Source organism: Triplophysa rosa, linkage group LG16 (assembly GCF_024868665.1).
Source record: "Triplophysa rosa linkage group LG16, Trosa_1v2, whole genome shotgun sequence".
NCBI lineage: Eukaryota > Metazoa > Chordata > Actinopteri > Cypriniformes > Nemacheilidae > Triplophysa > Triplophysa rosa.
Genome location: NC_079905.1, coordinates 10,863,554 through 10,889,326, shown reverse-complemented (window position 1 = coordinate 10,889,326; position 25,773 = coordinate 10,863,554). Strand labels below are relative to the sequence as shown.

The 25,773-nt window shown below is 38.8% G+C and overlaps 1 protein-coding gene across 14 annotated transcripts in view; it reads right to left on the bottom strand.

Annotated features, from left to right (window-relative positions):
• adgrb2 (adhesion G protein-coupled receptor B2) overlaps positions 1-25,394 on the bottom strand; it is a 253,724-nt gene extending 228,330 nt beyond the window's left edge. For 7 of the 14 annotated variants that reach the window (XM_057354072.1, XM_057354077.1, XM_057354080.1 and 4 more), the window contains exon 1: positions 24,509-25,392. The gene's annotated coding sequence lies outside the window, so the exon portion shown is untranslated. Of the gene's footprint in view, positions 1-24,508 lie in introns of all 14 variants that reach the window. The other 7 variants (XM_057354076.1, XM_057354078.1, XM_057354082.1 and 4 more) reach the window with 3 other exon arrangements.
• Between the last annotated feature and the right edge of the window lie 379 nt (positions 25,395-25,773).

Below are 25,773 nucleotides of genomic sequence, written 5' to 3'. Positions count from 1 at the left end.
TGGGCTTGTTTATTGTTTTATACTGTTGTATGAGGTCTACTTATGACGTTTGCGTGGTTTTTACATTTAAAAACATCAAAATCAATAAGTAATAGGCTATTTTCTACCCGGGTTTTGAGGCCAGCTCTACAAACGCTCAGTTTGAATGGGCGTTCTGCCATGAAGGCTTGGAAGTAAACGCCCACGATGGGGTATAACAGCACAACAGGATAATAACAGGACGTAGACTAACTAACACTAAACTGAGATAAACAACACTAGACATAAACTAAACTGGACACTTACTAGACTGACAGGACCTTCAACAACAGGAACAGGTAAACAGGTAATCACACTCAGGGTACGAGTCACTATGATGCACAGAGAGTAACACTCTCAAACAAACACAATGACTGAGCACAGGACAATGTAACAAGAGGACTATATAAAGGGGATAAAATCAAGAAGGGACAGGTGCGGGGCATGAACTAATTAACAAGCAATAACGAGACGAAAGTGCAGAAACAGAGACGAGACCTGGAGAGAGAGAGTATTGCTGACCAAAACTGTCTCTCTCCACATGAAACAAGGGATCCTGCCAAGATTCTGCCACAAGACCAAGAAATACATGACATTATGAGGCAGAATCATGACATGTCAGCATTTGAGACCCGTGATTGCGAAAAAAGATCACCGCGATCGGGGGTCTCAAATGCTACGAGAGTTTCCATGATATATAAACAAATGGGATACTCCCGGTAACTTAGGATATGACCCAGCACCCGAAATAATACCAAAACACTTCAAAACAGCCTCCATTATTCGCAAACGGTGGATAAAACCTTGAAAAATGATATATGAGCCCGCCAAATCGCAGAGATCCCAATTCGCACGGGCTTAAGATCACAGACAACCTCTGCAATTAATACAAATGACTAGAGGTCCCCAGGTAATACTAATCTCGTGCAAATAGTGCTCAGGGCATATCAAGCGATCTCTAACAAGGCAATAGTGACGCATAGCACAAAAATGTTTTACTCACATAAGATTGCTGCGCCATTCCTATCGGATTCAATATTGACGGCACAGCACTGCTTTTTATTTTTAGTCTCTCCACAAATCCAGCGTCGACCTGTGCCTTGTTCACGAAGGAATCTTCAGAGAAATGAAACGAACAAACGCTCCATGTTTTTCCCACATGAGCTGGAACGTCTTCAAAAATAAACTTTAACCACTCATTCCTAATATCGGAATCCGAGGGAAGGTTATTCAGCGACTGTATTCTTCCACAACCAGGGATGGCACAATATTTAGCTATCTTTAACGGGCATGTTTGTTTATTGCTTGATCGCTCTATCTGGTTCCGCGCCACTTGTGTTAGTTCAGAATTGTCATGCGTGAACCAGTGGGCTGGGCTAGAGAAGTAGTCGTTGATATTCTTTCTGTGGAGGCGGTGTTCAACCTATAGATAGGTGCATTCCAAAACCTGGCGTTCGCTGGGTCTGGTGTCAATAACAGATGCAATCTCAGTAACAAGGGCGTTTTCAGGTCTGACACTTAAAGGATGTTTGCGTGAATACGATTCCCTCTTATATAACAAAAGCTCGGGTTAAAATTGTGATTTTAATTCATGGCATCTTTAACTGAAAACCGCTTGAACTGACAGATCTAAAATATGTCAGTGCCATTGTTTTGTCTCAAGATGCACACCATTGATGTTTGTTTGTAAAAACTACCTAAATATCTGAATTGAACTAAGGCTTAGTCCTGTCTTAAAATAATCCCTTTCTGGGAAACCGCCCCCTTAGTGTTCCAAGTGTTCAACAATATACACATTATTTGGTATCATAGTCATAGATTGTACTATACTACTATTTTTAATCATTTATATATTTAGCTAAAGGGTGCATTGATTAATTAGCATCCATGATCTATGATTAACATATCTGTTATATATCTAATATATCTATACTTTGTGAGAATTAAGATGCGACACATGTGCTGCCTAAATACACCTATAAACAGCTAATCATAAATGAATTATCCAATCATGAAGGTTCGTGATTGCAGAGTTTGGGTTTATCCTGTCCTGAGGTTTCACCGCTGCTGCTCTGCATACTGAACTCATCAGCTTCGACCTCAACACGACGAACTTGTCTCTCTAAAGAGCGCAGCGAGCTCCAGCTGTCAAACTCACTCACTTTCTGCTCTTCCCTGAACGATGGCAGAAGGTTCTTTTCACCTTCAAATTCTCTCACTTTTAGTAGAACTGCTGCAAAACAGCTCTTTATAACGTTATCTCTAAGTGCAACATTTCTACAAACTTCACTTAACAGGTGTAGAATCATATTACCAGTATACTGAATGTGGGTAGATGACTTTGAAATATACATACACTTTCTCTAGCCTAATAAATTCATACGTATTACCTTTAACCTATGGTTGATGGAAGAAACACAGTTGCATGTATTCACTAGTTTGTGTAGAGTAAATGTACAGCATTCCAAAAAAATATTTTGTTTACTACCCTTAAATGGATAGTTCACACACACAAAAATGAAATAAAAAAATCTGTTTTGAAGAATGTTGGTAACCGAACAATGGTGGACTTCCATACAATAGAGGTCAATGGGCACCGCCTTTGTTTGGTTAACAACATTCTTCAAAATATCTTCTTTTGTGTTTTGGGGAAGGAAAAAAAGACAGAATTGTCATTTTTGGGTGAACAATCCCTTTAAACATAACCAGTCCTTAGAATGAGAAGAAAAGCTCATTGTATTAAAGCTAGTCTTCAAGTGAAGTCATCATTTACTCACCCTCATTTCAGTTCAAACCTGTATGACTTTCTTACTTCCGCAAAACAAAAAAAAGCTATTTTGAAGAAAATCAAAACCAAACAGCATGCAGCGGCACTCATTCACTTTTATTGTTTGATGGACACAAAACTAATGCAAGTAAATGTGTGTCAGTTAATAACATTCTTCAAAATATATTTTTTTGTGTTGTGAGAAGACAGAAAGTCATATAGGTTTGAAATGACAGGGTGAGTAAATTATTTTGTGATCACTTTCATAAATGTTTAATCCTGTGCTTTCCTTCCCACCCTAAAGATTGAAAATGCATCAGGAACTGATGGCTCACCAGTCCCACATACTCATAAGTTTCTTTCATGCCTACAGAGGAATGATTGTGATGAGTATCCTCAATAAAAAAAAAAAAACATTCACCATCAGGCACTGAAACATAAAAAATACAGATGAGTGCTGTAAAAATGGTGAGATCTGTCACAAATATGATCACATTAAGCACAAACAGCAAAATAATACTAAGCATAAATGAAAATCCTGGTGAAGTGACGCAAAACCGACATCAAACTGACCAATGCAGATAGCATTTCTGTGAAAGTGAACCGATACAGAAAGGCCTGAATAAGCACGTGTTGATGTTGGTGTGCAGATGGCAGAGGAGCTGGTGATATATCAAGCTGAAGAGTGACTCTCCCTGCACTCTCCCTGCATAAGAAAGTGTTGCTGGAGGGTGGGCCCTGCCTCCCTGCCGTACAAATGCACACTGGGAGGCAGAATTAATGCGAGGCTGCAGTGCCGCTACAAAGCAAAGAGATTTGTCAATGTTGTGTAATTTGGCTAATCTTGATACATAAGGATGTTCTTGAATACAAAACGTTTGACTTTACACTGTTGTTAAACGATCGAGGGGGCGTTCGATGACGTTTCTCTCTCAATCCTCACTTGATGTGCAGATGTTTAGTGGTTATTAATGAGACTGCTTTGATTGACATGCACCATCTGTAGTGACAGCTGACTTTGTGGTGTACCGCGGCACCGTGGATCAGTTTGAGAATGTTGATGAATCTTACCCTGGAGATAATCAGTGAAAAATCTGGGTTTCGAATCCATAGATTATCTTTGTGGTAAGTAATAATAGGATTTCCTTAATAAGTCCAATCATTTGTCTAGTAGATATCAGAATTTCCCATTATGAGGTATGTTTTGTGAAGTTCAAGCCATTATCGCAGTGACCAAGCTGCTTTTAGTGGCTATACTTCTTGGTTTGACCCAAGAAAACAAGTTTATCCAGACAATTAATTTAATAGATTTAATAAAGGCAACACAGGAACCACTGAACCAATGACTACAGTGTGAACGTTGCTGATGACACCACTTTTGCCCATTATCATAATGTGGCCAATCAAAGATACTTCAATGATTGTTTTTTCTCATATAATACGATCACAAAAAGAAAGAAAAACAGGCAGAAAGTACAGTAAAAAATGCTTGGTTATTTTCAATCCAGTTGGGTCAAAAGGGGGACAAACCCAACTGTTGGGTTAAATTAACCTAGAAAAAACAAACAATGGGTTAAAACAACCCAGCCCATGTAACTGTAAACCCAACAGTTGTATTTCTTTGACCCAACCATGGGTTGAAAATAGCCCAGCATTTCGTAGAGTTTATGGTAATGACTGTTTAAGTCTTTGAAAAATACAATGTCTACACTAAGAGCAAGTAGTGATGTTCTGTTGTCAACTATTGTCTACTTTGTATAGGAAACCTCTCAACTATCTCAATTCACACAAAATTTCACAAAATCAGGGGTTTTGGGGGTCAAAAAAGGACAAACCCAGCTGTTGGGTTAAATGAACCCACAAATGCTTATATTTGACCTAGTCTCGCGTGGAACTTATCGCAACTTTCTTTGGCCAAGGCCATGGCCCAAGAGGCCATATGACTGACAGGTAAAGCACCAATCTCGTTTCGTTTTGTGCCGTGTCATGTTTAGAGGCATGGAAATGTCCCCGCAGTTACATACTGGTGTACATACATTCACGTGTCAAAAGTGAACAGCAACAAAATGATTATAAGTTTATGCCGTGAACCTCGCATACTTTTAATAATTAAGTGTTTAGTCGATCGTGATTGAATTCTTTTTTCAACCGTTGTAAACACAACTGCTTACTTCTTAGATCAGACAACATCGTGTTGTTTCCAGGCGGACCTTTAAAAAACGCAACACGCACGTCTCCTAGAAATCCTGTGAAATTCAACCCATCAGATGACGACTTCGAACGTGCTGAAGTGTTTCCAGAAAAGTGTGCCTTATGCATCAGACGTTTAGCCAATGGTCCGTGGGCGTGACGTCTGAGGCTGAGACTATATTTGACAGAACAATGTGTTAAAATAACCCAGCATTTTGGGTAAATTGACTTAGGTTAATTAGTAACCTAGATGTTGTATTTTCCGTTTTGGACCCAGCATTTTTTTAAATGCACAAATTTGCAACAAATTTGATGGTGGTGCCAAGATTGCGATTATTTTAGATGTCGTTAAATGTGCATTTTGAACGTTAGTATGAATGCCTGGAAAACTTCTGCCAAAATGACTTGAAAACAGCCAATACTCCATTTAAATTTGTGCTTTTCTTCTTCGCAAACATCACATCCTGCCTGGCTCAAATAGGTTATAAATCTTTCATCAGCCACCGCAGAACGGTAAACACTATTAAGCGGCTACAATTCAAAGGTTTAATTAAGACTACCTTTTAATTAATTATTCCAGGTAGGTCACACGCTTAAATAATCCCTCCTTGGAGAGACCCTCGAAAACGAGCAGAGCGGAGGTGGGATGGATCTCCACGGCAACCATGACCCAAAACCGCAGCACATCAAACCCAGTCCGGTGAAACTCGCCAATGTGAATTTCACTTCAAAGAGACTGTGATTGATAGTAGGTAAACAGGTGTGCGAAAGGCTATAGATGCGTGCTGGATGCATGGTCCCCACGGGAACCGGCGGCAGAGGCACACAGCCGGCAGGCTAATGTTTTCGACAGCAGCTGGGAGTGGCTCAAGAGACCAGCCACATTAAACAGGAAGCTGGTCTTTAATTATGAGTGGCTGCTCTGGCTGCCCATCCAAGTGTAAAGAGCAATCAAAGACAAAGCCGATGCAATATTACGCCTTCGTCCTGTGGGGCCGTTAGTTATGGATAATGTTTTGCTTTGGTTTTCTTTGCTTTCTCCAAATAAATTGGAAGTGAGCACTGCTAAACCCTACCCATTCTAAAAGGCTAAACACTTAAAGAAATCTGAATTGAGCAAGGCATGAATTGGGTGGACTCAAGTCCACCCAAGTTAGCTCCAAATCTAACCAAACACACCTTGAACCAACTAATAAAGGTTAAAATGCTCGGAAATGACAAGAAAGCCTGCTTGAACAGGACTGAACCTAGCATCTGCGCTATATCCCTGGCACTTCATTTCAATCTGAAAAGTAAAAAAGAAGCAGCAAAATGTAAGCTTGTAGATGTTCGGAGCGTTAAAGGAAGCACCATTCTTTTGACTATCATTTTCAAATTTGTATGCCACCGCATGCCTTCACTCTTCACCTGGTACAATGTTTCTCTTACCAGACATTACACTGATGTTACCTTGCATCTCTCCCCTGGGCTGAAATATGATGGAGGCTCTCCAACCGTGTTGATGCGTCTGGACTGTCAGCTTGTCTAAAGACATAGCTCTTCTCAGAGATACATCCGCTGTTAATCATGTGCTTGAAAAGAGTGGCTAAGGGCGAAGCAGCCTCACCGGAGGCATCCGGGTCATGGCAACAACCTAAAAAGCAACAAATGTAACCCACCAACATGGACATAAAGCAGATTTTCAAAAGCCATGACCTATGTGGACCAGCCACATCGCCCCTGGTTCTCTGGGACGCCATTTAGTTAGCCAAAAGGGATCTGGGCTCAAAGTCAAAGATCCGTCAGATCTATGGCCTGTCAGTCTCCCAACAGGACAACGCTTTGATGGAGAGCTGACATGGCAGTACTTAAATGGCACTTGCAGAACTTTAAATATGTCAGATTTGCATAGGTTTATGCCATTGATTGCATTTTATACCCCGAACCACAGAAGCGGTCTGTGCAGGACCTGACAGGAGGGCACCATTTCCCTGCCTGCCAGTCAACTCCAGAACTTTCTTATTCTTGAGTCACTGAGCAAAATGGCTGATGTGGATCAGTGAACATGTGAGGGGTCTCTGTAAATTCCATATTTCCACCTGGGTGTCCATCTAGACAGAGCGGTAGATCAGTTATCGTTCGTTGGTGCTCCAATAGCCAATTTTTCTGTCATTTTTCAGTCGCAAGATTTATTTACAATCGTTTAAGAATCAGGGGTCAACATTCTCAGTGGCCATTCATATTATCAAAGCTACCCCTCAAGTGTTTTTCCTCAGTAGTTTATCAGTTCATTACAAAGAATTAAAAAGCAATACTAGAAACAATCCCTTCTACATCGTCAATCGGCGAATGTGAAAAAAAAAACTGTTGGTAGTACGACATTTTTCACCAAAATTAACTATGCTTCAAGATTGAACTAGTTGTGCCACAGTCACATAATTGGTCAAGCAAATGCTTGGTCATATCCAGAGCCACTTCTGATGAGTGCCACCTGCCTACCACCTTTGCTCATCTGTTCCCTCCTCTTTAAACAAAACAAAGCCTCCAACATTTGAATGGCAGCTTTAGAAAACAGAACCTTTATAGATCAATGGAGCAGTCAGGGAATTGGCCTGCCAACCAGCCTCCTGCATTCATCAATCTTATCCACACAGGAAATCAAACAGATGATACATAATATTAGGCTTCAGAAAGCCCAGCTCTCAAAGCGACACATTCCTGCGTTTCAAACAGAAGGCCCACTGTAAATGGATTCATTAACCGCAAATAACAACACCTGACACAATGTTACAACTAATATAAATGACAATGATGTACAGCGGGTAGTCTCCCTAAATTTTTTTGCGGTCATGGAGCGTTATTACAGACTCCAGATGTGGCGGATGTGGATGGAATACAATTGGGCAAACGGTTTGTGTGTAGAATTATGGTACTCAATACCCATAATAATACCTTTATACATATTGAATGCCATAACTTTTGTAAGATGAGTTTGTGCTCTCTGTGACCTCGAACAAAGGATGCCTGTCCAAGTTAAAAGACCCAGCTTAAGAAGAAGAGAGGATGCTGGGACTGACGGTGTTAAACAAACTGTTGGAGCCCGATACTATGGGAGCATTCTAAGCAGGTTGTCAAGGCAATTCGTGGCTGCTAAATGAAGTACTAGCTATTTAATTCAGACTAATCAGCTTAACAGAGGTGATATCTGAAGAGCCAGGCCAACATTCCTATAGAGGATGTAGACAGGCTGACTGTGTTAGCAAACAAATGACAAGAACGGCATTCATTAAGAATTGAATGCAATCGAGTGAACAAATGCAAATAGGATGGGTATAGCTGCCTATTGGCACGATGGCTTTCGTAATGACCGCCACGAAATGAACATGGGTCCAAGTTATCTGTCATGCTTTACGGTGCTACAGATCTCCCTCATGAGAGCATGAGGATTTAATCAGATTCGGCTCACAAACCACCATCTAATGGCCCTTTCTGCTCTTTTTCTCATCCTTGAAGTCTGTTATTCCTGTCATGGTATTAAGCTACTTCCAGATAAAAGCCTGCCTAAGAGCGGATCAATACCTATATTCTACATGTTTGTTTGAAAATCTGACACTCTCCGACAGTTTTCATCAGTCTCTGAGGTGTTAGCCATGCAAATTTGCTGTGAAAAAGCATGTAAAATCAATAAGCAGCGGCCTCCTATTATTCATAAGCAGGAACCTATGAATATCAAGGGAAAAGAAAGAGTTCTACTGTGAAGTCATTCAAAAGCAATCCAATATCTAAAGAATTGACATAAATAATGCAAATGTGAAGTTGGATTGTTTTGTCAATCTCTTTATTAAATTGCATTGCACAAAACTATACGACTTTTAGGTCTAGACTTTATTTTACCAGAGACTTGAAAATTATTTTATTGAAAATTCTGTCATGAATTACTCACTTTATACGTTGTTGTTTCAAACCTGTATACATCTTTTTGTTTGGTTAAACAAAGAGAAATATATTTGGAAGAATGCTTGTAACCAAACAGTTCTTGGACCTCATTGACTACTATAGTAGGACAAAATACAATGGTAGTCAAAAGTGCCCCAGAACTGTTTGCTGTCCTTCATTCTTTAAAATATCTTCTTTTGTGTTCAACACAACAAAAAAAGTTATTGTTCCTACTATGGTTGTCAATGGGGTCCAAGAACTGTTCGGTTATAAGCATTCTTCCAAATATAATTTTCTGTGTTCATCAGAACAAAGAAATTTATACAGATTTGAAACAACTCGAAGGTAAATGATGACAGAATTTTTATTTTTGGGTGAACTATCCCTTTTCATAGGAGTGTTACATTCAGGATCAGTATAAATTTCCATATTTGTAAAATTAATGAATTTAACCAACGAGTTTAAATAATGCTGTTGAGCCATCCCAAGAACCTGCAGACCTCTGAGTTGAAACTAATTCTGAAGAAGTAAATAACTGAATAACTATGTCATTGTTGTTTATGGTTTCATTTAAATGCTATTACTGCGAAATGGAATTATAAATGTATGGTAATGATATATGTTCTTGATACGCTTTGCACTGTGTGAGGTCTACACAATAGAGTTTAGATTCCAGCAGCTAATACAGGATTCATAAAGTCTGCATTCATGCATCACTAATTAAAAAACATTTATAACACCAGCAGGAACTGATGCTTTACACATATACGAATAAAAATCTCACAGTACCGTACACCTTTAACATGTATTTAAAGAGGCCAGTAAACTATTATCACACCTGCCAATGCCAGGTAAATTTAGATTGCTTTGTATTTCTGTGGATATTCCTTGGAACAGTAATGTCAATCTATACGAAGACCCACTGTGATTCAATTTCCTCATATTTTCATATTTTGCTGGCATTTGACATTTGGCAAGTGTAAATGTTGGACGCTGTTGTTTTGCATAAAAATTCACTTTAGCTAAAAGTATGATCTATTCAGATTTGTTCTTCTTTCATGTCTAGATTTCAAACATCATCATGCACATTCCAAACTATGGGTTCGTTCAAACGTGGGATTCGAACTCAAATACCTGAGGACTGAGAATCCATGCACTGTAATGTAGTTATAAAACCTAATAAAATAAAAGAATCCCAAATTGTATGACTCATTACTCTCCCCTGATTTTAGCACTGCATCCCCTTTTTGTGCGACTCCAATTTCCAGCTTTAAATAACACTTTTCTGCACGGCTGAGCAAGACAGATATCCGTCCTGACATATCACAAAGTCGTCATCCAGAACTAATTTCCACAGCACAAAGTACAATGTTTTAATGAGATTTTGTTGGCTTTTGATTGGAAATTGATGTTTTGAGTTTTGAGACACAAACAGCACTTTGTGCCATTTTTTCTGTGGGACAGAAGGTCAATCCAGTCTTTTGGCTATAGCTTTCATGAGGCTAAACGTGCATAGAGCGAAAAGTTTGTTTGTATGTGTGAGCACAATACCTGAAATAGGTTGATTTAGTCTTACATGATATAAGGGCATGTTATAACTATTTACATTATGCACTATAAAATGAAGGTTTTTTACATTAAAAGCCATTCAATGTGATGACAAATTGTTTCAACTTCAGTCCTCAGGTGCTCCCTCATGTTTTGTATGTCTCCCTCTTAACAAACCAACGGGTTGCTCTTCATTGTAATGTCAATCCATTTGCCTCTCCTTCAATTTGATCAATAGAGGTCATGACACAGACCATATCATGTTGCATAAGAAAAATGTATAAAGGTCTAAAAGAGCAAATAATCAACTCTTCCATCCAGACGGACTCGTGTTCAACAGTGCAGAAATCATAATGGTGGAGATAATTCACAATAGACCTGAGGGTTTGTGGCCAAACATGCCCCTAGTTGGCCTTCTAATGGGCTCCAAAGTGGTCAACATCCTTTTTGTGCAGTTCTGTTGCCATTAGGAAGTAATCACAGACGCAGAGCCTGAGCCAAAAGGCTTAAGCATGAACAAGACAGCAGATACAGAAGCAGTGCGACATCGGATAGCGCTGCAGAATTGCAACAACTAACACAGTTTCAATGCAGAACTCTGCAGTGCATAAAACTTTTTGTCAGGTTGTACTTTACAGTCCCCGGTGAGAAACTGGGTGAAAGCAGAAGGAAGACTGTATTTTATGCCAGGCTGTACAATGTTCAGTACATCATACCTCACTAATACCCGGTCAGAGGTTTAGAAATCTTTAGTTGATCATAATAAATTTGATCTGAGTGGGTATTCTTAACTGTATACATAATATTGTTTAAAGGTTGCCAAACGATTGATTGTGATTAATCGAATCCAGAATAAAAGATTGTGTTTACATAATAAATGTACTGTGCATATTACTTTTGTATTTATAAACACATACACATTCATGCATATATTATAAAAATATAAAAATTAATAAATGTTTATATAATTTCAATTGTTGGAATATATAAATATATACCTCTAAATATTTCCTAAATATATAAACATGTATGTTTATGTGTTTATAAATGCAAAATTAATATGCACAGTACAAAGACATATCGTCGCTGTTGGGCGGAAACCTCCTATCTCCAAATTTGGTCAATTTAATATTTTTTCACAAATCGATGCTATTGGTATTGCCATGTGGGTCTGTTATTTTTACAAATTATTAACCAATCTAAAGTGTTGAAAATAGCTTGAGAGCAAATATCTTAACTCTTCAACTGTCTGAGAAGTCTCGTAACTCCACCTCTTCTTCACTCCGCGGGAGCTTCTCGGCATTACGTCTCCTGATTGAAAGTTTTTTAGACAATAACGAGTGAAAATAGTTAGGTTAGATACATTTGAGTAGGCCTGTTTTGTTAAAAATCGATAGCTGTAATGCTTCGGTGCAGAAGGAAGCCCGTGAGCCACGAAGGTAAGTTTGCGAGCAGATTCGGCTAATTTCCCCTATTAGACAGCCTAGTCAGCTCATCGTTTTTTGTATTACATCACTTATAGTTCTTAAACCTTTAAAATAGAGTTTAGGAAGATGTATGTTACCACAGTCGTTAGCTTTGGTTCACGATTGAAGCCTTTTCTCTTGTCAAGAGGCTCAACGCGACCGCCGACTTTATTTGCGTGCAGATTAATTTCTGCCTATATTAGACAGCCTGTTTAAGATTTTATTTTGGTATTGCATCACTCATAGCTCTAACGTTTAAAATAGAGTTTAGGAAGATGTATGTAACCACAATCATTAGCTTTCATTAGCTCTTAAAGCCTCGTCTCTTGTCAAAAGGCTCAACGCGACCGCAGACTTTGATGAACACTGCTGGCAGCAGCGACGTCTGTGTCCGTACCATTCTTATCAATGACAGCGTAATCTCGTATCTCTCTGCTCCCAAGTCATAAACCTTGTATCTCCGATTAAACATGGTTTTGGGGAAATGTTGTGTTAATGTTGGTACACAACAGTATATGATAGCAATATAAGGTATAATACCAACTTTAACGATACAATGTATCGTTAAACTTAACGATAACTTAAAAAATATGCAGTTTTTTTAATTTCCTGAAAAATAATGGTTTTGGAGATGCAAGGATTCCGCCCGACAGCGACGATATATTATGTCAACACAAACTTTTAGTCTGGATGCGATTAATCGTTTGACAGCCCTATATTACACATAAAAATAAATGTGCAAGTACAAACAGAGAAGAATACAATATAGTACATGGTATTATTGTAAAAAATAGGACCATCCTAATAAAATCACTGTTGGTTTTATAACTTACTACTACATACTGCATATAGACTCAATATCACATGCACAATGTTTTTATTCACACTACCACAAAAACATTGTCAGAACCTTATTTTATGCGAAGATCCAACACAAATGTCTGCAGCCAAGTCCTACTAAGTAATCAAAGACTGAAAAAAGTCAGACTTTGTCCAAAAGTCAGAACTTGTGCTCAAGACGTCAGATTTTGTGCAAAAGTCAGAACTTGTGCTCAAGACTAAAAGCCCAAGACCCTGCACAGCGGGTGTTTCCTCTACCCTTAATAGCATTATAACAGCAATGACTGGGGCGGGGGGAGGTGTCTTCATTTCTGAGTCCAGACATAAATAAGTTGTCTGCAAATCCTGTTAAATCAAAGCAAATGTAATAAAAGCCGACAGCGTGGCTAGCCTGACAGGAGTTAGTGCAGAACTGCATAAACTCAAACTGACTCGGAAAGCTTCTTTTGCACCACTAGGAGAGCTAATCATTGAGAGGACAGCCAAGGGCAAACTCTTCCAGCAACATGCGTTTCCTGCAGCATCATCAGAACCTAATTAAAGTCGAGAGTCAAATAGCATGCAACAATCCCCAATTAAGAGCCTGATCATTTCATTTGGCACAGGTCCGGAAGCCATTCTGCTTGAGCTCTTACAACATTTGCTGTTCTTTTGCCCGAGGGTGGAGACAGAACTGCAGGTTATACAACAAAACATATCCTCTCATTTATAATACACTGACTCGCATGAGGCAGAACAGTAGCTTCTAAGATATGTGTAATGATGCTATTATGGATTTCAACTCATCTCTTCAGAAACAAGTATGACTGTTTTCTTCTTGATCAGCATCAACATACAGTACAAATCTCCCTTAAAGGGATAGTTCACATTCAAAATTCAAAATTTTACTTTCTTCTGCAGTACACAAAAGATATTTTGTAAATGTTGGTAACAGAAAGCCGTTGGTCCCCATTCACTTGGTCCATACCATAGAAATCAATGGGGACCAACATTTTTCAAAATATCTTCTTTTGTGTCTTGCAGAAGAAAGAAAAATCACACAGGTTTAAAATGACAACAGGGTGAGTAAATAACGACAGAATTTTCATTTTGAAGTTGAACTATTCCTTTAAGACAGACTAGCGGACAAGAAATTTTGACAACTCAACTTGAAAATATGTAGTGAAAATCTGAACAGAATACAGTATACTGCTTTCCTGGACAACTTATCAAAGGAAAAAAACTTTTTGTCAGACAAAATATAATTCTCCACTGGAACTATACAATAATCATTTATAAAACTGTCTGTTGACTGTACTTCTACTTGAACACATGCTTTAAAAAGACTTGCTTTCCCCTAAGGAAGAAAGACGCGTCTAATCAGGTTTATGATAATTCTTTGCTTTCAAGACGTTCCTGAGGTCAGTTGATAATGATCTCAAATAGCACATTAAAAGTGACTGACTTCATTTTAATAAGTAGTGACCGATTCCAGACACCAAACATTATTAAACCAATCTATCTTGTCCTTTTTCTGGCTTTAACTGTGCTTCCAGATAACTATAACATTATATAAATGTGTTGCTAGAACACTGGTAAGCCACTGGGGGATGAGGAATATGTATTATAGTAAATCTGGCATAATGCAGCAGAAACACCACAAAGGACCTTCTTTTTTCCTGGGAGCATTAACTGTACTCTTTATTCACACGTTCTTAAATTCCAGCTCTGTAAATTTGCCAAGAAGTCCATCGATCAGCGGCAGACAGGGTAGGACGATGCTTGTCATGCTTAACTGCTTTGGGAAAATTCTTTGTTGTTTGGCCTAATGCTGGGGGCCATAATTAGTCAAGCTGCAGATGAGCTTGAGAACGGGCAGAAAATCAGAAGACAAAGTGTCATTGTGTCTGTGTCAAGTCATTTCACTTCTTATAATAAAGTAAGGTACACAGCCATGCAGGAAAATTACCAAACAGTGTTGAAAGCTGATGTCTTGGCACTACTCCCCTCCCCACATGTCATAAATTGGGGAATATTCAGAGGAATGTAATTTAAAGCCAAGAACATTAATACAGTGCTTGTGAACTGTAGCTGGGTTGATACCTTTCAAATGTGATATGGTACTAAATCTATAATAAATAATAAATCATGTTTATTTGCTTTTTAATACTTTTAGGCAATCTAATTTCTTTAAAACACACAAAAACTTGATTACATGTACAGTATATTTAATAGATAAAATGTTTGGGGCAGCACATGATCACCCTAGAAAAGTTGTACTCTTTTTTTTTTTTCAAAATTTGGGAGAAATGTTGTCACTAGTTCACAGATGGAATCATTTTAATTAAACACAAACCTATAAATAGTAAATTTAAAAAAACTGAAAATAGTTTGGGAGCGATCTCTTATTATTATTATTAAACTTTCTTTATTTTTGTCAAGTTTAAATTGATTTTACATTCTCAAAGCATCATTGTATCTCATATGATATGGCCTATCACATTATTTATCAAGTTATTGCATATTACATTTTTCTTCTATATTGTGTAACCCTTCTTTAATTCAAGTCCATTATGAATTTATTTCTAGGGCTGTCAAGTGATTAATCACATCCAAAATTAAAGTTTGTGTTTACATAATATATGTCTGTGTATTGTGTATATTAATTTTATATTTATAAAAACGTGTTATATATATATATATATATATATAATTTAAATTGGTAAATATAAATAAATACATGTAAATATATCATAAATATGTATACATGCATGTGTATGTATTTATGAATACAAAATTAATATGCACATAAACAGATATTATGTAAACACAAACTTGTATTCTAGATTCGATTAATTGTGATTAATCGTTTGACAACCCTAGTAATTTATTATGAACATTTAAATGTTCTGAAAAAAAATCAAGAGAACGAAATCACAGTAGAGATTCAGCGAGTGTTTAAAATGGTCAGAGGTTACTACAGCTTAAACGCTCAGATGTTCACAACGCTCTCAGGATAACAAAAACCCACTAGAGCTACAAAAAATGGTTCTCATACCTTCCATTCATCTGAATGAGGGAGATGCTGGCAGAGAGAGGAAGTGAGAGTAAGAGATGGAGTATTGCAAATGACAAAGGCAGAGAAGCTTATAAATCAAATGTTTCCTTTGGGATCACAGTACACGGAAGGTCGTTTCACGGTTTTGCCGTGATTTAATCCACACGCGTAACACTTGCACTTAAAAAGAATAAAAAAGAAAAACTGATATTCGTATCTGACTGGTCATTCATTGAACATCTACCTCCCCCGAGAAACCTTAGAGTCAGGAGCATCCAAAAGCCATTATGCAGTCAGAGTACAGCTAGATGAAAACAGGGCTTACCGCGCCTGGCTTTTGAAGGCAACACAAAGCCTGAAAATGTTTATATTAGAGTTTTTAGTTGACGAGTCTAGGAAGAAACAGTGTTTGACTGCGCTACACAGCCGTAAGTTGTTGAAAGTGGCCACGATTCTCACAGAAATTGATATGCAGATTTTTTTCACTTGCTCTCATTTACATTTATCAGAATGTAAATGCAACCCACAATTAGTTTCACTATCATAAAATCTGCATAATGCGCACAGTATGCATAATATATGCAGCAGAAAAACAGTTCAAGCTTAATGTTACTACTCTGCATAACGTCAGACTTTCTTTTTGTGGATATTAAACTTGCTATTTAGGACTCATGCCAGTCATATCTAGGGATATAGGATCTAAGGAGCCATACCTAGGGAACAAGATTATTAACTTGTAAGCAACTACTTAGCAGCCAACCACAAGACTCTAGCAGCATGCTAACACTCTTGAATATCATTGGCAACTTTACAGCAATGGCCTGGCCACACCTTAGCATCAAGAAGGTAATAACCCAGGCAAAAACTCGATCAAAAATATCCCAAAATGTCCTATTTGAATAAAGTATCCATAATGTCATCAAAAGTTTGACATAATGTAAAGTTTGACAGGCCTCTAAAAAGTAACTAATATTTTATTCAAGACATTCTAAATAAGTTTATTCCATGAACATATGCTTTTGGCCAAAGCATTACTCGAGAGTCAAAACCATGACATTGGGTTTACTATTGCCATGCTCTGTAGCAGCTGAGGAACACTGCGGGTTCACCAGGAAGAGCAATAAGAAGATTAATTTTACTTCTGGTATATTCGACGAAGGTCAAATTGAAAAGAGGCACTGTAAAAATTATTTACTACCATCACAGACATTTATTGCCAGATGTGATCACTCCGATTTCTCAGCAAACCCTCAAGACAGTAATAATTTGGTTTGTGGTTTGGTAATTTAGTTCGTAATTTTTGCAGAGGTTGTTCATGTCCTTGAGATCTATATATGACATAATGAAATCGCCCAACGACAGTGAGCTGGACAAACAGCTCTTGCTGCATAGCCTGAACTTGACTTCCCTTGGCATGATGAGGACACACCCCTTTTTGTTCTATGCCCCACAATTCCCACATGGACACTTTTCTCCTTTTCACCTTCCAACATTTTGTATTTTTATTTGAATAAGAGTCTCAACATGACACGGCTAACCCCAATATTTCATCATTTCAATAAGTACAGAAAGTCGTCAACTTGTCAAGAACATAGTTCCTGAACTGGGTGGCCACCTTTGGGTTAGTTGCTAATGGAAAAAAGAAGTTATGTAGTTCAACTGTAAGGGTATTTCCAAGCATTGCAATATTTTGCCTCTCAATGTAAGTATAGTAATACAAAGAATCAAAGTTTAGATAATTTTTTGATTCAAACTCAAGACAAGCTAATTGCCAAAAGTAAAATTTAGTCAGAAGATAAAAAAATGTGTTATAACACTATGTGTTATAATTAATACTAAACATAAAGAATGTTATCATATTGTGACACAGAATCCTGCCCTCACGGGAATTCATAACCATTTTACAAGATGGCTAATTCTTATAAATGTGTCTGATGTGAATGGTATAAAATCATACAATTATCAGAAAAAAGCACAATAATGAAGCCCCACCTCAAAACCTCAAACACGAAAGCAGATTGTACTAAAAGGTATGAATGAGATCATAAAAATTAGCCCAAAAATTACAAATTGCCATGGGATTGTGTCGGATACACATATTGTCTAGATATTCTATTACCACATCCCTGCATTCCCCCACCCCTATTTCACAAAGTTTACCATCAGAGTAACCTTCGACTATCTTATTAATCAGCTAATGTAATCATAATAATGGCAAGAAAGAAGAGGTCTGACAGATGCCATCACAACTAAGCTTCAAGCGCTGTTTTTCAAGCGTGCATGAGCTCTCAGATTATGGAATAGAACAGTTTTCATATCCTAATTAGCCAGGAAATGTGTCACAATATGGCAACAGGAAACACAATTGTGCTGGAAAGCCCCTCAGGAAAAAGCAGAGCCAGGGCAGAGGTCAAAACCGATTTAATGAAGCTAACTCGAGGGCCAAGATTAAATTAAACTCACGATTTATATTCACCCACACAATTTTTGCATTTCGTGAATTTACAACAATATTACAAATTAACCGAACAATAAAGTGAGATAAAAATGGGACGAAGGTTACATTTGCATTTATACATTAGGCAGATGCTTTGCTTTTTTTTAAAGAAAACTACCCAGGGCCTCAATATGGCATGTTGTACGGTTCTCCAAGGCAGTTCTTACGAAACAGAATTGTGAAGCTTCTGCACACAGACTCACTAATAAACAGACAGATTAATAAACTATTTTGAACATGCAATTAATACATGTACCACAGGGGAGGGAGATGAGAGATTTCTTCCCCCATTAAATCACATTATTATATTAACAAAACTTCCTGGGAATTTGCCATTTAATCTGAGTTCTCTCCAGTGTGCTGTTACCAGTGATGTTGCGACATGAAGTCTGTTGCTACACTACCTCTGTGCACAACCTTTACTGAATTGAAATTTCATAATCTCCAAGGATGTTGATCTATGCAGAGCAAACAATGGAAACCTTTCTCTATTCACCAATACCTTCAATCTTTCATAATTAAAGGGCAAGTTCAATATATTTTTTAATGAAATGTATTAAAACGGAGAGAAAAGATGTATGGTCAACAGAAGAGTTTAGAAGCGTTCACATTTACACAGCATTTATGCTTTTGGCAGACACTTTTATCCAAAATAACTCAAGTTGAATTCAAACTACATCATTTTTATTCAGTATGCATGTTCAACCAATGACTTTAACTGTACGTTGCTAGCGCAAAGCTCTGCCGATTAAGCTACAGGAACACAGAAGTTCAATTCAATGCTATGGATCTAGTCAACCCAATCAGTCAGTGTAATGCTTCTGGACTGAATGCAGTCCAATCCACACCCGGCCACTGCAGCCCACGAGCTCTACGTGACCGTGCCGCAAGGATAGATCTGTTGTCGGCTGATTGCACGTCTTCAACGCTAAAGCCCCGGTGCTTGCCTTGATGTATCGGGCCATTTTCCCAGCTAGATCCGATCATTGCCAACGTTGCAGTGGAGGAAATCAAGAGAGGTCAGAAGAAAAAGGGACATTGATTTGGTCTACATTGTAGTAGAGTCTGAACAGTGTGTTTTAATTTATTGGCTACGTCAAGCATTTAAGCAGAAGCCAGAAGTGTTGGAGATGATAACACAAAATATGTCCCTGCTGGAAGATGTTTGATGAACTAACTTGTTGGCAACGCTTACACAATTAAGCAACACAAAATAAAGGAGAAAATCTAAATGAATATCCAGGAAATAATTACATTTAGAAAGTCATGGGAACAAATTACATATTGCCCATCCAGAGAACCTGTGAAGTTCAGCCCATCCTGTTAGGATGGATGAAAAAGTTGAGAAACATTATTAAGAACATGCAATGCTCATCTCGACAGACTGGTGCGGTGACATCACTGTCACTTACTCATTAAAGAGAACCAAAAATAAAGGTTCTGTCATCATTTATTAACCCCCATGTCGTTCAAAACCTGTATGTGACCATTTCTTATGTGGAACACAAAAGAAGATATTTTGAAAAATGCCTCAGTGGTGTTGTGTCTGTACAATGGAAGTCAATGGGGTCCAATGTTGTCGGGTTACCAACGTTCTTCAAAATATCTTCTTTTGTGCTCTCCAGAAGAAAGTAAGTCATACAGTTTGGAATGGCATGAGGGTGAGTAAATGATGAAAGAATTTTTTTATGAAATATCCCTTTAAATAGCAACAGTGCCTAGGGTGACCATCCGTGCCATTTTCCAGGGACACGTCTTGCCCAGGATGTCGCATTTGTCGACCGCATATGTAATCGAGGTTGTCTCATTTCAGTAAAAAAATGAACATGTATTTTATAATCATTTTAGTTTCATTCGTACCTTGAAATTTAACGGTTGCTTTCCTGAAATAAAAAACCTTGATGACGTTTGCGATCGACAAATGCGACCTCCGGAGGATGCAGCCAAAATCCTGGGAAGGACGTGTCCCGGAAAAATGGCACGTATGGTTAACCTAACAGTACAGGAGTCTTGTAATAATCCAATTTTAATGCAGCACTCTTCCTAATGATAATGTGTCCTAATCCTGTTCACGCGAGTCTTATGCATTATGCATTGCAACAGTGGGCAGAACGAGATGTATAAAGTGCCTTGAGGATCATTAGCATTGCAGTCTTTCCACAACACAAAATAATAGATCTATCTAACAGAGGCTTCACGGAAGGTTCCAGATGTTCGGCTCTGTCACAGCATGAAGTCACACCAGCAATTAACATGATATGTCCAGCTCAATCCTTCTGTTTAATTCACTGAACTTCCACAGTTAGTCTGTGTTGCTAGTCTGTAGCCACATTAACGTAATTGCAGCAGGGCCTCCAAGATCCAATACGGTTATTGCAAGCTAAATGCTATTCACTTAGTACAAGACCTTAGCATTTTTAAGGGCATAATGATGATGATATTGCCTTGGCAGTATAAAACACACATTTTTTACACTCAACAGACCACATCAGATGTCTACTGGGAACTCCATGCACAAACACACAGTAGACATTTACTGCCGGTGGCCTGAGCTACACGTAGCATTCTGCCTACATTTAATTACTGAGAGTGGCTGCTGTGAAAATGCTTAACAGGACGAACAGTTTATCAAAGCATCGTTTACTGAATTGGGTGAGCTCCAAGGGCATGTTCATGTGTGTACACAGGATTCACTTCTCCTGGATTTTAATAAATCGCTCTCTACATGCCAATGCTAGAGCTAAATAAATGTTTAGGGAACTGCTGAGACTACCCAAAAATATCGAGGAGGAAAGATGCTACTCAAAGCCGCTCTGAGAAGAGGAAGTGGCAGGATGTGTACAGGGGGATAAGGAGAACCACTTGTATTAAAACACATTGCAAAAGGGACTTGAAGACCCCTCTGGAGAGGGCCACGTAATAGGCAAACTGTAAAACAAAACAGTATTTTTTAAATTATGTTCAGTTCATTGTTAACTAGAAATAACTCAAAAGCATAATAGGCAGCTCTTTACAAATAGAGTCTGTGGGAACACATCACATAATCTAAATATATGCCAAATATAAGCTTCCGACTTCCACGATATCATCTATTTACAGAGTGCATAAGCTATAAAACATTACCAAGGAACTTAGATAACAATTAAGACGATTTACAAAGCTGTTGTCAGGGGTTGAATTTCAAGCTACTGTATAGAATTGTGTCACACTGCCTGAATAATTACTGTGATATCTGTCACATGACAGCTCAAACTCATTGTGCATCACTCTGAGATCAACGTCTTCAGCACTAATGTGATAAATCTGAATGGTAATTTCCTTTCTCCTAAAGCAAATCATTTCCTATAGTAACTGTGAGAAGAAATGGAACCTGGTTGAAGAAAAAAAAACACTTGCTATTCATGCAGCTTGATTTGTAATGGCACACTGATTCTGTTTATGTCTTAATTAGAAATTTGTTCAATCTTAGATCTGATTACCGCTGATTTGTTCTGAACAACAGCTGTCTCATGTGGAACTATATTGATGTATGAATGCTTTTTGTCTGTAATATTTCTTTAACTCATCTCCTAAAACAATACAAAGTTAACTGGTCGCTGGTTGCACATTGCAAAGCAGCAAGTGTCCCAACTGCTTGAGTTATAAAGGACAAAAAGTCAAACAAATAATCTAAAAAAACTGTAATGAATCACTGAGCCGGCCTGACAAATAGCAATGACAAAGCAGCCCTATGATGCTCGTCTATAGAACTGTCAGGAAGTGAAATTCAGAGCTCGGAGTCAAACACAAAATGAGAGATTGAGTTTGACCGTAAAAATACAGCAAGGGGAAAAAAGCCATCAAGACTGCGTGTCGCTTCAAAGTCTCAGGGGTTCTCCTGTACAACAGCGCAGAGGCTTAGAGACAAAGAATCAATACAATCTGTGAGGTTTTAACTTTCTCTCTTGGCTGAACATAATGGAAAAAAACATTACATAAAAGCAAATATTGCTGCTGGGCAGCGTGCTGAAACCAGAGTGCACTGCTACTAGACCCGGAGTCTTTCAACGGGCGAGACAGAAAATGACAGCTCCAAATGGTTGACTAGGGGACAGCAGGAACATACACGCATCAGGCTCGATAAAAGCCCTTCGAATCATCCTATGACTGCGTTCTTACATATTTACAAAATGGTTTTATTGAAGGTCACTGTACTCATATCTAGCTACATCTAAAATAATGTTTGCCTGCTTGTTTTTCCGAAAGGGATATCCTTTCCCCCATTTCTGTATTAAAACAGCACTTTGGTAACGCAATGTCATTTCATATGGCCTAATCCAACAGGGCCCTCCAGCTTTAGACAGCCCTGTACACAAAATGACCCACAACAAATATTGACACATAAAGACGGTTAGAAGCCAGAAGCACCCTGTTGATTGTAGCATCTGCGCCTCAAAACGCAAACTCCCAGCATTACACAACAACGTGAACAATGGAATTTAAACCAGATTTGGCTTTCCTGAATGAATGCATTTCTAAGCGCAGAGCGTTGATAACAGATAAGGCTGTTGCGCTGGAGGACGACTGACACGAAAGCCTGCTGAAGCCAGACAAGGGGCTAAAGCACATTTGTCAGGCGCTATTGCTCACTAGGGCTTTTCCAGCCAGTGAATGCAAGCTGACAGTGTTTGCGAGAATTAAAATATCACGCTTTATCTCACTGCCCGAACCTGATAGGTCATACTTTCAGTGGGGTGCCTCGCAAACACGTACAACAGGGGCTGGCGTATGGTCCAAAGAGGAACTGGAGGTGGAAATCTATAGAAAGGGCATTTTTCTAAAACAATGGGATGGCCAGGGACCACTCATCCAGGAAAGACCAAGCTGTTGCCTGGTACGTAGTCCATATGCAGTTCTCTACGCCCCATCACATGCAAGAAACAACGGTGGGAATCAATCTCTCCAACAGGATTGTGTAGATCATACACAGACAATTTCCTCCTGATTTTCACAGGCAACAGATGCATTATTAGAAAAAAAACAATGCACACCGTTAATTTTCATCAAGCAGTGCTTGAAATAGACATAATTCGATCCATGTTATCACACAGCTAAGGGTTCACTACAACACGGTGACTGCATTGCACGCATGCATGAAGAGAAGTAAACTGATCAATTTGGCATGAATGCATTACTTGCACACATCACCTTAAAGGCTATTACGCCCAGCAGCCTGGTTTTATTTCTCATTAATTAGCCGGGCTTAATGCATTTTGCCATCCGCGCGCGCTTTCCATTACGCAGTGAAAAAGCAAAGGATTACTCAATACAGGAGACTCGTACATCACGAATAAATGGACGTTACGTTCGTCTAAGCAAAGCGCGCCAAAGCTGCTTTAAAGTAACGGTCTTCGGGGAAGTAATGTAGATCATCCCCTCTGAGCGTTAGCGCAGAATATATTAGCGTTCGTCACTACAGGAGAAACAGCACTGAAAGAGGAGTTGTGAAGACGCGTTCAACAGATGGGTGACTGCTCAGTATCAGCACAGCATCGGACAAATCCAACTTTCATTAATCAGGATAAGGACTAGCTAAAGATCATAAATCAAACACATCTGCACGAGCTTACTTGCTACACGATTAGAATTCTATTTTTAGTTGCGACGGGAACTAGCGGGCGCCAAATCACAGTTTTATCACCTTCAAAAAACATTACAGTCGAACGGCAACAGTAGACTTGCGACAGAACACTTCGATAGGGACGCAACATTACAACCAAGCCTATGGAAAGCCTCGATTTGCGCAGCTTTAAGACCACGTTTCATGGTTTGATAGACATCATTTTTGACGAGTCCTGCTGGGTTATGGCTATGACTGAATGCAAGCTCGTCATATACGTGATTTGGAAGATATAAGACATGCGCAAAGTTCATTATGCGATGAATGGGAAAGACAGCAGAAACCTTAATCCTGATTGCATTTCAGTTCTCCATAATAATGCGCGGTGCAGTGTACACAGACTGAAAATAGGAAAAGACTTATGATCAGATTCACCTGTCTCCTCCCCGTGGCACATAACACTTTCACCCGCTACATATGGCAACTTGAAGGATCATGAACTAACTGGGTATTCTGTAAGACTGTCGTCTTTTCGAAGCATTCTAATACACAGACTGCAATAACACATAATGCGATTGTTAACAGTAATGATAGTGTGTTAATATTCAAAGGAATAAAACCACCGACCTACCTTGTCTCTGTCAGCAGTAGTTATTCTATATTCCTCGATTTGATCCGTAGATGCAAATGAAATTTGCCATCCATGACACGACTCAGTTTGAGAGATCGAGTGTATTTCGCTACAATCTACCCTCGCAAAGACGAACCCAGGCTATTTTCAGAAGATGAGAAAATAAAAAAATGAAAGGGGTAGATGCTCAACATTAGAATATAAGGAGGTTAAAAAGCCTAATCAAACACAACAGTAGAAAATTAAAAATAACAAAAAGGGGGTAAATTAAATAAATCCAACAAAAATGAAAATGTGCTATAGAAAATGGCTTGACTTCAGTTCAGAAATTGAGGGCTCAAGTAATTCCACGCTGCGTCTCGGTATTCCAAATGATGTGAGTGCGCTCTGCAACGAGGAACGGCGATCTCCTATCCGTTTATTCCCAGTCTGCTGCGGTTTTACTTCCAGGACTTTAACTTGTAGTAGCATCACTTACACCTGAGTGTCCGTTTGAATATGCATCGGTCTTCTCTCCGATTCGGCTCCGCTTGGATCTGTGTGCGTGTTTGTTTCGGCAGACCCCTCCGTGCACTGGCATCCGAGCTTTCGGGAAAGAACCGCCGCACTCAGTCAGGCGTCTGCCCGCATTTACTGTTGCAGCGAGGAGGATGGATGCGCGTTCACGCTTTCCTTTCTCAAGGGAGTAGGAAGCGCGCTCTGCTCACCTACGTCAGCCAGTGCGTGCTCCAAATAGAGACCTGAGAGAGTTCGCTCGAAATTCTCAATTGGCGACCGGGTTCCCGTCGCAAAATAATATTATTTCATTATTCGTTGTTTTTGGTCTTCTACTCTCCAACGCAACTGTTGTCTACAAGAGGCTGAAGTGAGTAAACAAACAAACTCCGCGCTTGGTAAATCACACACCCAGTGCTGCATAATGCATATGATAAACATTTACCATGGGGTACTATTTTCTTGCATCATGGACTGAAAGAAAAACTGCGTTTGGCTATTAAAAGGATAAAACCAGGCGATTAAATGTGTTGAAGCATTAAAAACATTGAAGCAGCACTTTGCGAGTTACAAAACTCAGCACGTACTTTGGTATGGAATGGTAGCGCCTTTCATGTTTGTGAACTAAGTTCACTCGGTGTGAAAGTCAGCACAAAATAGCATTTAGTACCCCGTATTTAACTGAAAATGAACATTGTAATGTATATTTAATGGTCAGGGTAAGCTCAAATCCCAATCAACAGTTGGTTTGTTTTAGCTTTAACAATGTA